Below are 15,571 nucleotides of genomic sequence, written 5' to 3' on the forward strand. Positions count from 1 at the left end.
ACCCTCACTTCTCCACTACTGCCTGCGTTTGGATCCTTCCTCCTTCATTTCCTCCACACGGCTCCTCTCACTCGCCGTGACACCCCAACTCTCTGTGAATGGTACTCATGGCCATTGATCAGTGGGTTTTGGTCAGTGGTTGTTGATCAATGGTCATGAGAATTTGCATAATTAAGATTGAGGAACTGACCTCCCAGCCCATTGTTCCTTCAGTGGGCTGGTTTCAGTCATTATGCAAATGTACTGTTTATAAGACTGGGGAAAGCTGCAGTCAGCTGAGACTGAAGAAGTCACTTGGATGAGTGACGAAACGTTTCTCCCACAAAACTACGTCCAGATGAACAGAATCAACCTTTGGAGATGTGAGAGATTTGCGACGTTTAGCTCAAATCTTGTGTAGTTAGTGTGTAGTGTAGTCAATAGTTTTGTTGTGTGTGTCAGAACAATGAGGCGACTGCTGAATGTTACAGGTGTTACAGGAGTGACACATCTCCTGTTGTCAGACCTGTTGTTCTCCTTTATCTCATAGTGGACAGAAATTATTTTTGGAGTGGCACAAATAATTTGTGTGGCATCAGATTTGATGCAGAAGAGCTGATTGTTCTGTAAATAGTTTGAAATGTTTATTTAAAAAAAACGCCTTGGCTGCATTTCTAAGTAAACAGCCGCAAAAAACTTTGTTGTTTGCAAAACTCAGTAACTTTTTTTGCAGAAGTAACTATATAATTAATTGCCCAACATTGGTCATTATATACTGTATTTTGCAGACACAGAGTTACAGGACTCTCTCCCAGACCACAGACTCATAATACAAGTCAGAGCTTTTGTTAAAAAAGAAAGAAAGACAGAAAGTTGTGTTTTCAAAATTGGAGTTCAAGTTATTTTTACTTCCAATAGTGTTAACATACTACACGGGTCATGAACAAGATTTTTTTAAGTTTTCATTGTAAGTGGGCTAAAGCAGTTAATTAAAAGTAGTCTAACATAAATGTAAATTTATGTAATTTGATTATTTTAATAAACCATGTGACTTGGATGGATTTGATGCTGGCATGACCACAGTGCACACGTCTGCTGTTGCTCACAGTGGTCCAAGGGACCGCTCAGGGAGTTTGTGTGTTCGCTCAGATAAATGGCAAATTAGAGGGAACATTGCCGTACAGATACATTATGTTTTGTCAGTGATGTAGTAAGACATGAAAATGTTTATGAGAGGAGGCTGTCCTAAGTCCTGCTGTTAAATAAAAGCCTCTGATGACCTACAAACATTTCTCAGTGTTATTCTAATTAAGGCCCATTGTAATATGTAAAATGCTGTGTCCTCAGAAAGCCCTGCTGCACTCACAGCTGCTCCACCATACAGCAGGCTGAATGCTGCCTGATGCTCAGCTCTATGAAACGTTTATCGATCGCTGTGGATGCTAATTTGCATCAAAGCGATAATAATTTTTGAAACTGTGTTTCTGCCTTTGTTTATTTTGACCCCAGAAAGAGTTTGTTTGAAGTTGGTTCACAAACACTTTTTAAAGACTGTCCACAGACACAGAATAAGAAACATTACACTCTAATATTGACAGTGATCACACATCCCACTATGACCCCTGACCCGTAAGGATCATGTTAGGTCAAGGTCAGGCTTGGTCTCTCTCTCGCCCGATCACGTCATCAGGAACGACCAAACGGATCACGTTTGTCAAGTGACGAAGGTGGGGGTGTGAGTGGGGGGCAGGCTTCCCTCGGCTGAGGCCTGAGGAGGAGGGATCAGAGCGCAGCGGGTGGAGCGGGTGGATGTTCTGAGTTCAGCTCCGGCTGCGCGCACTTCTCCAGCTTCCCCCTCGCCTCCTCCACCTGTCTGGCCCTTTCTCCGGCTCTCTGCGTCGGACGCGCATCGCCTTCTGCGCGTCCCCGCGGGTCTGCGCTCCTCGGTGCTCGTGGCTGTGAGCGCGGAGTGGAGCAGAGTGACCGTGGGGATGTGGTGACATGCTCGCGCAGGAACGGTGAGTGAAACGTCTCGCTGTGTTCTGCCGTGACCTCCGCGCGCGCACGGAGGAAGCGCGCAGGGATGACGTGTGTGAGGGAGTCGGAGCTCTTTGGCCGTGGAGCGATGTTATGCTCAGATTTCTGCGAGTTTCCGTGTGAAACGCAGACGCGATCACGCAGCGGGGATTACTCACCTGTCTGCGGATACTGATCGGTAACGGACTGTGAGTGCAGCGGAACCGGATCCTGTAAGTTAGCGCGTCTGAACTGCGTGTCCCTGATTGTTGGTTCTGAGTGTGGGTCCGTTTGGATTCGCGTGATTTGGGGAGTGTTGGGTTGATCCTGAGGTGACACATTCACCTGCTTCTACCTGCAGACTCTTCATGTTGAATGAGCAGAGGGTGTGAGGCAATTTTTAAAGGACCCCCGTGTGCAGGCAGAGTCAGACTCTTCCTTCACTCTTGTCAAACTTGGACTTGGCTGTTTTTCCTTCTGCGCACTCTGCTGTTATCGTCGTTATTGTGTAACGTTTATGGCTCTGCAGGGGATTGGCACGACTCGATCAAAGGTGCAGGTTTGGAGTGTTAGTGTCAGCTGCTGTGGCCTCGGTGTGACCGGGTTCCTCCTCGGGTCAGCGCAGAGCCGCTCAGACCGGCTGATTCCCTTCCTATTCCAGTGTTCAGCCTTTTCTCCTCATGGTGATTAGACTGTGCCATTTCCAGCGAAGAGTCTTCTCCTCAACAGCTCCTCTTCTTACTTTAAGCTTTGTTGGGAGGTTTTAGTCAATCAGAGGGCAGAGTGTAGACTCGCAGCAGCAGAGACCCTACCCACCTCATCCACATGTTTGCGCTCCAGCCGCTGCTCCGTCTCGCTGAGTGTTAGGTGTTTGAGCGAGTGTGCTCAAAGCATTGAGAGTCATGCTGTGGTGGTGGAAGTATGGCAGCTGATCTTTTCTGTGATATTCTGTAAGTTGTTGTGTTGTGTTAGGATGACTCGTAGAAGATTAACTTTGGCTCAAACTATACGTATATAGTGCGCTGATGATCTTAACACAATGCCGAGTGAGTAGAGCGAGTGTTGTCGGTGTCATTTCCCCGACTTGTACAGATGCTGTAACAGCTGCTGCAGTTAGTAGGAAGGACTAGTGTACGTACATTTATTTGACACTCTTACTGTACTGTCTTACTAATTTCTGTACTTTTATACTTTTACTCCTTTCATGTCAGAGTTCTTAATCCTGAAAAAAAAAAGAAGCTTTGAATTGTTGTCTGATTTCTAATCTCAGAGAAAAGTCGTCACATTCAGACAAACGAGAGGAGTGCAACAATCTCGGCAAAGCTGGGAATAAGACTGCAGCTACAGATCCCCAGAAATATGTCAGTGCATGAAAAATAACAGCAGACATGACATCACATGGATATGCATACATTTAAAAACAGACGTTTTTCACTGGGCCCTGCACTCAATAATTGTTTTATAATTCTTTGTCTGTTTTCACTGCCTTAAGGCACAATCAACCTACACAGGTTTCTATGGTTTCATCCTCTGCATTAAGCACATTGAGCTTGCTATTATGAAATGTGCTAAATAAATAAAATTGCCAGCAGCATTATACATTTTTCACATCACTATCGATAAATATAATGAAGTAAATTGATTACGTAAGTAAGTAAAGTAAGTAAGTTTCTGATAAATATAAAGGTTTCTTTTTACTGCTGGTTAAATGGTTTAAATCTTTATCTTCTGTCAGAAGTTGAACACGATAAAATGTAGAGCTGCATTTTAAAGAAAAATCAAAGACATAAAATAATTATTAATACAAAAAAGTCAAACTAAAATTGTTATTTTTGTGTCTCCAAATGTTTGAAATAGAGCCAAACAGGAAACACGTACTTATTTAAGAATCGTTCTCATGTAAATGAAGAAGAGCATGACACTGACACTCAAGTGTGGAGCAGCCCAAACATTAGCGCCTGTGCTCTTTCTCTGGCTCTGTCCCAGCCGCATGATTGGTTCAGCTCGGTGCTGTTCTCTTTGTCACCGGCTGTTTGTGCTGTCTGTCAGAACATGCATGGACGAGCTCTGTTAAATTTATATCGACTATGTTTCGTGTCTCTACTGCACGATAATGAATCTGATGGGTTTTTCTCTCAGCTCTGATGTTGGTTCACAAACACTTTATGAAGGCCCTTATGGAGGATAACACACAGGCTGTTAACAAATAAACATGCACGTGTGTGGTCATCTGAACAGTCTGCACGTCTAAGTGGGAAAGTTAGTGAATGCACAACACTGTCCGCGGTGGCTGCTGAAGCTCTGTGTCTGTACTGTGAGTGTGGCTAAAGTCTAAAGAAGAGCTTTAATGTGACCCGTTTACCATCTGTGTGACCAGAATGACCAAATGCAAGAGTCCAGCAGGTTGGATCAATAACTGGATCTCTCCCTCACACACACACACACACACACACACACACACACACACACACACACACACACACACACACACACACACACACACACAGCATTTGCTGAGGATCTATAGCCGGTCGTCTCTGTGACGTGGTCGCTGTCTGCCTCCACCTGTGCTGTAGCTTCACACCTGGCAGGCTGACAGCAGAGCTCTTATGAGCCTAGCTGCATAATTAATTGGATTTAAATCATACTTTTGATCAATTACAACATTTGCATGTTGATGAGATGTATTTTCAGCCTCCTGGGCTCTGGATGCAGCGGTTACGTGTTTCATGTGTGAGACAGGAACAAACGCAGTAACTAAATCAGCTTCACTGTGAGGTGAGAAATCATAAAAGGCACACAGTTGTTAATAGTAATGATGATTTACGATGCCAATAAAAGTGACTGTAATTAACTGTGAAACCTAAACTGTGGCCCTGCGATAGGAGCTGGGGGGCTTCCTCCATATGTTGTATCGTGGCTGTGACATTCATTAACACAGCTGATGTGTTATCGCTCTGGCTGTTTATTGATATTCAAACCACTCGATGTCAGACGTCTTGTCAATTTTGCACAGTGAAAAAGAAACCTGGAGGATCTGCTCTACAGCAGATCTAAGAGCGTCCCTTACTGTGTATCGATGTACGCAGAGTAGAAGCAACAGTCATTAACAGACTTTGATTAGTCGATTCCTTAATAAGCAACTCCTTTTTATTAGAGGTGGTGATTATTGAAAGACCCAGCAGCTGTGGGAGGGGCCACCACTTTGACTCATTAAACTCATGTGGAGTTTATCATAAGCACAGCTACCCGCTGCATCCACAGTGTCGGGCTCCAGGACATGGAGTGGGTCTGTTTTCTTTCAGTTGAGTTGTTACGCTCCCTAAATTTTTGTCTCAAAGCAACACAGCACATGAGATGCCACAATGCTGCTTTAAATAATGGAAACATTGAAAATACTCCCAAAGAAAAGAGCCCGGCTAAAACAAACGAAAGATGAAGAAGATCACGAGCCCTAAACTCGACCTGGAAACCAAAGAAGAAGAAACCAGAACAGTACTGTGGGTAACTCCCTCCACCGCAGCATCAACAGAAACATGACGGTGCTGATGGAGATCATGTAGCAGGAGAGAAGGACCAAGGTGCCGTGCTTTTATACACATCCATCAAGCTTCAGCAACCAATCAGCACTTAGAACAAATCAAAGGAGAGAGATAGAGAGAGAAAGAGCAGGTTAATATGGAGGACAACAAAAATCCCAGAAGACGATGAGTGGACCAACGTCCTGAGTATGATGGAGGCCAGCTGCTGGTGGCAGAACCTCCACTCAGACCTGCAGCAGTATTAACTATTAGCATCAGATTCAGTATTACAAACATCCAGTGCAGGTTAGGGTCAGTGTTGCACTCTCTGACAAATATATTCACAATGCACAATGACATACTGGTGTATGTCATTATGCTTTAAATTTGCAAAAGAAACTAGAAGAAGTTGGACCATAAAGAGGCATTTTAAAGTCCAGTAACTGCACAATGTTTAGATGAGATTAGATTAGATTAGATTAGATTAGATTAGATGAAACTTTATTAATACCTCGGGTGGGTTCCTCCGGGAAATTCAGTTTCCAGTAGCACGGCACCGACAGAAGTTGCATGTTACAGATACAATAAGGGGAATGAGAGTAAGGATATAAGCATAAATATGCCATATAGACTTAGAGCTCTATTGTCATTGTGCAGTTTCTTGCACAGCGAAATTGGGTAGCTGAACCACAAAGGTGCTAAAGTAAGAAGAAGAGAAACCAATATACAACGAAGGCGGAAAATAAATAAATAATTAAATAAATAGAATAAAATAAAAAACAGTGTATATGTATACATATGTGAGTGGAACTATATACATGGTGTATGCGTAGGAAACATTGAAACAGACTGGGACCAAAATAATTGCACATGAGCCAAAAATATTGCACAGAACATGGTAAGACTGAGATATTGCACATAGATGATCAACAGCAGTGTCAGGGTGGATGTGTTGGGGAAGTCTTTACACACTCTTAGTTTGCATTGAGAGTACAGAATATGTCATATGGATAAATAGGATTGCACATTTGAGTGAGTATATTGCACAGTGATTATTGCACAGTTGAATATAAAAAAAATATATTTCAAATATTGCACAGTGTAAAAAAACACTACAGCTCAGTTGTTCTAGCCCTCCTTTGTCCCCCCGTTTCCCCTCCCTCTCCCCTCCAGTGAGGAGTTTAATACAATAATGCAATTCCTAGTAGATCCTACTAGTAATCCTAGTAGTAAGTCTCTACTAGTAATTACCGGCCTATTTCAAAATTGCCATTTATAAGCAAATTACTAGAAAAAATTGTAGAAAATTAATTCAGGTCCTTAAGGCAGATTACAGATTGTTGACCCTTTTCAATCTGGCTTTCAAAAGCAGAACTCCACTGAGACTGCTCTCTTAAGGGTCTATAATGATCTGTTAATCCCTTCTGATGCAGGGAATTGTTCTGTGATCATTTTGCTTGATCTCAGTCCAGCCTTTGATACCACTGACGACAAAGTCCTACTTAACAGACTGAAGGTTTTGGCTGGTATATATGGATCTGCTTTAGACTGTTTTTTCCTACTTATCAGAAAGGACCTTTTCTGTTAGGACTGACAGGTTCGCCTCTAACATTGTCCCCTTAACCTGCGGGGTTCCACAGGGCTCAGTTTTGGGTTTTTATTTTATTTTTACATGCTTCCTTTAGCTGGCATTATTCAATCTTTTAGTGACATTTCGTATCATTTCTATGCTGATGATTCAACTGCATATGTCCTCAGCCTCATCAGCTGCATAGGCTGTCCACCCTAGTCCAGTGTTTAACTCTGATTGTTTTTCAAACAGTTACCTTGTTTTAAACACAAATAAGACCGAGAACATGATTGTAGCTCCTCCTGAACTACATTCAAAAATCAGTCAGGTTCTTGCCTCTTTCTGTCCTTCTGCCAAGTCAAATATTCGAAATCTTGGAGTAATATTTGATTCTTCTCTGGGCCTTGACTCACATGTAAAATCTTTTCTCGTTCCTGTTTCTTTCATTTAAGGACATTTCTAAACTGCGACATGTGATCTCCTTAGCTGAACTGGAAAAAATTGTTCATGCATTTGTGTCATCGCCTTTAGATTATTGTAATGCCCTGTTTACCAGCTTGGACAAATCATCTCTTTCTCACCTCCAAGCTATACAAAATGCAGCGGCCAGGCTACTGACACGTTCTAGCAAGCAAGCTCACATTACTCCTATTTTATAATTTTTTTACATTGGCTAGCAACAGATTTTAGAATTTGTTTTAAATTCTTGTTTTAACACACAGAGCACTGAATGGCCAGGCCCCATATTATTTATCCAAGCTTCTTACAAAATACACTGCTGCTCGTTGTCTTCGCTCACAGACTCAGAGTTTCTTGGTTGTTCCCCGTACACAACTGAAGACGACTGAAGACAGAGCCTTTCAGTCTGTGGCACCAAGGCTGTGGAGCAGTCTACCACCACCACTATGTTTGGTTGACTGTGTGGAATCCTTTAAAGAACAGTTCTAAACTTTTCTATTTAAAAAAGCCTTCTGTTGATCAATGCGTTTTACTTTTTTTTTTTTTTTTTTTTTACATTTAACCTTTTGTGTTGTTTATGTTGTCTATTCATTACTTTTTTATTATTTATTTATTTATTTATTTTTATCCTTCGTGTACAGCACTTTGTGACTGCTGTGATGGGTCAGCCAGGGTCTCTTACACAGAATCAGAATCAGAAAGGGTTTTATTGCCAAATGTTGAGCAGGTTTACAACATTAGGAAATTGGTGCGGTGCTTCAGTGCGAACATACTGTCATAAATTACGCTTAAATAGACATGAAAAAATAAATAAATAAATAAATAAAAATAAGAATAAGAATTAAAAGTACTAAGTAGATAGATATATACATGAGTGCAGGTGGTGATCAGTGCCAAACATGGAATGATGCAGTGAACACAGCGTAGGGTCATGTGTTAGTGGTGGGAACAGTCATACGGTTATTGTTCATGTGTCCAACAGCAGAGGGGAAGAAACTGTTCTTATGGCGAGAGGTTCTGGTGCGAATGGACCGGAGCCTCCTGCCTGAGGGGAGCAGGTCAAACAGACTGTGTCCAGGGTGAGAAGGGTCAGCTGAGATCCGAGCTGCACGCCCCAGTGTCCTGGAGGTGTACAGGTCCTGCAGAGATGGGAGTCTGCAGCCAATTACCTTCTCAGCAGAGCGCACAACATGCTGCAGTCTCTGTTTGTCCCTGATAGTGGCTCCAGCGTACCACACGGTGATGGAGGAGGTGAGGATGGACTCGATGATTGCGGTGTAGAATTGCATCATCGTCCGTGTTGGCAGGTTGAATTTCTTCTGCTGCCTCAGAAAGTACATCCTCTGCTGGGCTTTCTTGATGACGGAGGTGATGGTGGGCTCCCACTTCAGGTCCTGGATGATGGTGGTACCCAGGAAGCGGAATGAGTCCACAGAGGTGATGAGGGTGTCAGTCAGGATGATGGGGGGGAGTGGTGCTGTGTGCTTCCTGAAGTCCACAATAATCTCCACTGTCTTCTGGGCATTCAGCACCAGGTTGTTGTGGCTGCACCAGGACACCAGACGTTCAACCTCCCTCCTGTAGGCAGACTCATCTCCGTCCGAGATGAGCCCAATAACGGTGGTGTCATCTGCAAACTTGATTAGCTTGACAGACTGGTGGGTGGAGGTGCAGCAGTTGGTTTACAGGGAGAAGAGCAGGGGAGAAAGAACACAGCCCTGAGGGGAGCCGGTGCTGATGGTCCGGGAGTCCGAGACATTCTTTCCCAGCCTCACATGCTGCTTCCTGTCCGTCAGGAAGTCAGACAGCGTCATCCTCACAGAGGGTCACTCCTGACCAGAGCCTGCTGCAACCAACTGCACTTTAAGAGACCGAGCAGAGCACCCGCACACTGCGCCACAGCCTGACACACTTCAGTCAAAGAAGGAAATGTCAAACCTGAAGCTTCTAAACTTGTTTCATGGGGAAACACAGGAGCACAAAGATGTGCGTGGATGCAGAGTGCGATGGGGATCGAGTGGAAGATTGATAAAATCCTGTAAAGGTTGTTGTAAAAACAGCGCTTCACTTCCTGTTTGCTACAGATTCTTTTAATGTGGTTGGCGGCAGGAGAGGTCACGCTCATTTCAAATTAAAAAAAGACAAAAACTGGAGAAAGTTATTTGGCTGTTTGTGTTTCCACAAAATATCCAAAAATTGTGTAAACAAAAAAGCTTTCCCATGTTGTTAGTCCCATTGTGTGCAGTGTGTAGGGTATTATTGCCATGACCTGTTAAACTGTTGTGCGTTCAGAGGTAACAAAAGGACATTTAGAAACAAAAACTGGCAGAAGAAGGAGGATAATAAAGAGGCATAATGAAGCAAGCAGGGTTAAAGAGAGAGTCACACAGAGACAGAGAGGCGGCGAGGGAGACAATTGGGGTAGCTACACTCAAAAAAATGAAACGTTGACTTTAATTAAAATTATTTTGTCAACAGGTTCCACGAAATTGAATTATGTTAGTTTAAAGCAAAAATCTTTAGTTCATCTAATTTAAAAAAACTACTTAAGATTAACAAGACATATTTAAGACTAACTAAATCAAGTTATGTTGTATGAACATAGATGATATATTTTCAGGTTAGATAGTTTAGATTAGTTACTTCAACACATTTCTTATTTGTGGCAGTAAAATGTTAAATTTAAGTTAGATTAATTCAAATCTTATATTTTCAGCCACCTTGTGCTTTATTAATTAGTTTTACATAAATCTATTTTGTCAACAGGTTCCACACAAATGAATTAAGTACATCCAACTTATTTTTTTAAATTTATTTTATTGCCAACACATTCAGTGAGCATTTGTGTAAACCCAGTCCAAAATAAAACACAACAGCTCATTAGGGTTAGTAATTAACAGTATGTAGACAGATGCAACATCAAGACTTTAAATTAAATGTCTGTATCTACCAGAAATAGAAGAAAAAAAAAAACGCATTGAAGATCACATAACACATTGATAAGATGACACTTGAGTTATGCACATGTGATGCTAGTAAGGTCTGTGAGTGTTTTTTTCTTTTAGTGTCTAAAATGGATAGCAAAGTTGCTATTTGCAATGATTGCTTAGGGTCAGTCCAGTAACACAATGCCAATGAAGTGCTTTCCTTTAACAATGCAAAGTGAAGTGTCCACCTCAACAGCCACAATTTAAAAAAAATAAATAATGTAACAACAACAACAATAATAATAATAATAATAATAATAATAATAATAATAATAATAAATAGTCCACTGATATTAGCAATCAAAGAAAATTACATCACCATCCCAAATAAAACTTTAACAAAACATGCCAACATTATGGTCTAACAATAAAACAGCTTGTCAGCGTTCAGTTTTTTTGCAACAGCACAGCAGTAACCATTTAACACTCGCCACTGTCAACATTTATTTTACCAGTGTTTGGGCAAAAAACTTCAGATGGAAACATTTTAACATGGAAACAATTGTTCGTCTTTAAAAGTCCACAAAATATACATTCATCCTGCATTCCCAACTTGGATGATCTGATATCCTCGTGTTGGTGTTGTTCCCAGACCATCATGAAAATGTTGTTCCAGGTTCAACATTGCAAGTGACCAATCACATTGTTGTGACGTTATTCTATTCCAAGCCATTCGTGCATTTATGAAATTCCAATGTTGCAAGGACAATATCAATTCTGCTTACTGTTTATTAAAGGGTTACGGTTAGGGTTAGGGTCAGTTGATCGGCGGACAGAGGCGGTTTCACGCAGCTTAAGTACAGTTTTTTGTTTTACGCCGGTTTTTCCCGAAGTCGCAAAAGTATGACGTCACAACATTCTGATTGGTCACTTGCAATGTTGATCCTGGAACAACATTTAGTATGATGATCTGGGAACAACACCAACACGAGGATATCAGATCAACCTCCTAACTTACCCTTAATTTTAGTATGTATTGCAATTACCTTTACAATGCACACAATGTAACACAAACTGAATATGAACATATTTCCACCTCATAACAATATGCCTTGAACGCTAATATACACACCACCCTTCAACATTTCTGGTGCAGTATCATCTCTCAATTAAATCCTTTAAATCTCAATACTTTTGATTGTCTCTTAGCTTTCAGTCTTGAGGTTAACTGAGATTCAGTGCATATATCCCACCCATTAAGAGTGCACATGCAGAGGCCAGGTCTTCCAGGTCATGCAGGACACACTAGATGGTTATACCCACTGTAGGGTAATTTCCAATAAACCAAGTTCAAAAAAGAAGAGTCTATGGCTGACGCGTGTTCCTGGTTTCCAAAAGAAATGCTTCCAGTTGCATTATGATTTGAAGACTGTTTATTTATTACAAACGGAAGATGTAACAATGAACTCCTTCCTAAAAAGCATGAAAGTTCCAAAAAATAGCAGTTATCCAGAACTAGCTGTGCACACGGTCAGAAAACCGTGAGACTCCTAACCTCTCTGTCCATGCTCCTCCCCTTCCCTCTCACACAGGGTTTCATGCTACTATTGCACTTACATAATTAAAGTGAGAGGTACCCCCTTTTAGGTTCCAATCCCAAAACAGTGACTTAAAATTACTTTATGTAAACACATATATTTTCACATTTATTAATCCTGAAAAGATGACTTATGTAATGAATCTATGAATTATAAAACAAACATGAACTCAATCGTAAATAAAAATATAAAGCAGACGTCTGGCGCTTACACCCACATCGGCTGGAGGAGTGCTGGCATCAGCTCTTTCGATGGTAAAGATAGCAAGGGTAATTTGTTCCAGCTCCCTCTGAACAGCTGTAGCTTAGACACAAAAACATAGAAAAATGGCATCCAGTTTTAAAAAAAGAAAGAAAAAGGGCCAAAGCTACCCTTTAATGACGTAAACACAATATTAGGAACATGCACCCCAGTGCGCCACTATTTTAGACTACAGATTCAACGATAAATATAAATAGTTTGGGTATACAAGAAGATTTCCCAAAACATTTAAACAGGTTCCATGCAAATTACAACAACAACAACATTACAACATGCAACAACATTAGTTATTCAAAATTTGGTTTAATACAGATAAAAAACTAAACTAAAATTACCAACCAATTATTCTTTGAAGAGGATGCTTGGGTCTTCATTCAGGTAAAAAGGTAGTGCCCTGAGGACACACTCCCTCCCCTTTTCAATGGTTTCCTTCTGTAGAGAGTGGCAGAGATACAGGAAGAGAAAACAGATATACTTTAGGATGACAGAAACTCACATTATACGCAAAATGAATGACATATCCACTGCACAGATAGACATGTACACAAGACCAACTAATCATCACATGGACATGAATAGTTAACCTGTTGGGCAGGGTTTCCACCACATTAGATATGTCCATAATGGAGGTAAAGACAAACTAATACATCATCTTTTTTGCATTCAAAACATAACATAAAAACATTCACTTCTGGTTTAACCTAAATCAAGGGATCAGATTTTACATATGTTTAGGTAATTTAAATTTTCCAACGTTTTGAGTACCAAACTTTGTCTTGCTTAATATAAATGTAAGTGCACTGTGCAGCTACCATACACTAGCTGTTTAAATTTGAAAATGATCTTATTAGCCATAATATTTTGCTACCAACAGAATAACGCACCTGTGTGGCTGGGGCCAAAGTTTGTCTAATTTTCTTCCCTGCAACGCCTCCTTTTTTCTTGAAGACTTTTATGAGCTGGTCAGTGTATTGGTCAAGTTGTGTAAAAAGCCTTGGAACATGTGCAGCAGTAGTAATCCTCACATATTCTGCTTCCACCTGAAAATATGTCAACAAACACAACATACTGTACTGTAAATATACATACTATATGTACACATATACAAACTAAAACTAATGTAGTAAGACCTCATTAAAGCTATCATTTTAACACAAACATTTACACAAAATGCTAATGGAGCCATTACAGCTTTTATTGTTATTTATCAAGTTCCAAAAAATATTGATCACAGCTGATCTGAAAAGAATTTCATGCCTCAGGCCCTTGAACTGCAACCTTTACCATGGTTCAGATGTGGAGAAGAAATAACAGGGGCATGGGATGGGTCACAAAAGAAAACTTAACTTATAAAACAGTTTTGTTTTTAAAAGTATAACAGTTCACATACCACATACAAGCTCAGCAATACCACATACACCACATCAGTATAGGAGGGAGCAGGTAAAGGCAGGATCTGAGATTTATAAAGAAAAAAAATAATTAATTCCTTAATTTCAAGAAGCAAATTATTGTTTGAATTACAACTAAATAAAATACTACTCAGAAGAAAAGCAAGAGATTGACACTGCCATGTGCTAACTTTCTATAGAAGCAATTATCACCAGGTCTGTCGACCTCCATTGTCTGTCCACTCATATGTCTTGAATAATTTTATTAAAAAAATTAAGTGTGTACTTTCACAAACTGTAATTTATAACTACATTGATATGTATAACTCCGCTAGGAAACATGCTGTATTTACAGACCATTTTTACATAATACAGATTACTGATAGAGCAGAACAATGGTGTCACAGTGGCTTTCGCCCTTGACTTTTTGGATTTTAAATGTCACTTTATGCTATCCTTGCTATCCTATTCGATATTTCCGACTCTCGGATTACAGAAAAGGAATCCCAAGACAGCAAATGGAAAAATAACCCCTTGAAAGAATAACCCCATGAACCCCTGTAGCTAATCCCTTAATAAAACAAAAAACAATAAAAATGTTTCTTACACAGTCCACAAAATAAGCATGTCCAGGACCCAGTAAAACTAATGTAAAACAAGCGCACGCAAACGATATAACATGTCTTGTAAGACAAACGCAAAATATAACCATGCTGGACATATAGATACTACACAACATAGTCAAAGAAAAAAGTGGTCTTACCTCTCAAAGAAACAGCAGCTTGGCGCCAAAACAGCCTTTTTCAGTTAAATTTGAAGTCTTGCGCATGAGCAGGCACAAGCCGTGAAACCTTCTTGTTCTGCGCGGTTTCATTACAACTGTTTTTGCATTACTGCCACCTTGTGGATATACAAGGTATATCGATCCTAATTGACTTAACTTAAATGTTATGCGATCAAGTAACACATTAGTATTATGTACGTTGAATAATAGACACAATTACGTAGACTTGATTAGAAAAACATATGTTAACTTAACAAAAACATATATTTTAAGTAAAATGAAAATAAATAATTAATATACACTGAACAATCCACCTCATTCATTTTTTTGAGTGTAGAGTTCACGAAAAATACAAAAGGGGACACGTATGTGAAAGAAAAAGAGCATGAAGGGCAGGAGAGGTGATGCCGGGGGCAGGAGCAGGGGCGGGGAGGTGCACTGCGGGAGAGAGAGGGTATTTATTTTAGGTTAACCTCAGACACTCCGCTCGACAACCTCACTCACACTGCGAGACGCTTCATGACAACCAGCTTGTCATGCTGCTGTGTGTGTGTACTGTATATGGTTATTATTTATTACATTGTTGTTATGATTGTATTATTCTTGTGTGGCTCGTTTTCTGGGTGTCGTGCCTGACTCACACGAACACGTTTCTTCTGATAAATGCACCGGGAGCAGCGAGGGATCGAACCGCCAACCTTCTGATTCCTGAGCCTCAGTATAATGAATCCAGCTGCTGGATGAATAAAAGGACTTGTGAATGTGGGTTAGTTGGACGTTGCTCTTCGGTGTGTTCTCCTCTAGTATTCAGGAGGCTAACCTCACTGAATCAGTCTCTCTGTTCATGTTACAGCTCTGCAGAGACATAAATCTTAAAGTTCAAGCTCAGGGATGGTGTCAGAGAATAAAAGCGAACGACGTTGAGGAGGAGGCCTTTGGCTCGCGTTGCTGATCAGTGAAAGAAATAAAGTGTGACAGAGAGGATCCCTGCAGGATGCAATGGGCGACTTTGAGTGTCCTCTGTGTTGGTGTGCTGCACAGCTGCATGAGTTCAGGTACTCGAAG

General features: G+C 40.8%; 1 protein-coding gene and 1 long non-coding RNA gene across 3 annotated transcripts in view; one reads left to right on the forward strand and one right to left on the reverse strand.

Moving 5' to 3' along the window:
* Positions 1-1,863: 1,863 nt before the first annotated feature.
* htr4 (5-hydroxytryptamine receptor 4) overlaps positions 1,864-15,571 on the forward strand; it is a 194,704-nt gene continuing 180,996 nt past the window's right edge. The window contains exon 1 of the mRNA XM_080900575.1: positions 1,864-1,997. The gene's annotated coding sequence lies outside the window, so the exon portion shown is untranslated. The remainder of the gene's footprint in view (positions 1,998-15,571) is intronic.
* Positions 10,358-14,807, reverse strand: LOC308409206. Of its 2 annotated transcripts, none has more exons than XR_013973962.1 (5): positions 14,486-14,807; positions 13,722-13,787; positions 13,216-13,371; positions 12,671-12,763; positions 10,358-12,373 (listed from the first exon to the last, which is right to left on the reverse strand). It is a non-coding gene; the product is annotated as an uncharacterized lncRNA (long non-coding RNA). The 2 variants fall into 2 exon arrangements; XR_013973963.1 differs by lacking the exon at positions 14,486-14,807 and adding an exon at positions 14,330-14,410.

This window comes from Rhamphochromis sp. 'chilingali' (assembly GCF_963969265.1).
Source record: "Rhamphochromis sp. 'chilingali' genome assembly, chromosome: 13".
Lineage (NCBI taxonomy): Eukaryota > Metazoa > Chordata > Actinopteri > Cichliformes > Cichlidae > Rhamphochromis > Rhamphochromis sp. 'chilingali'.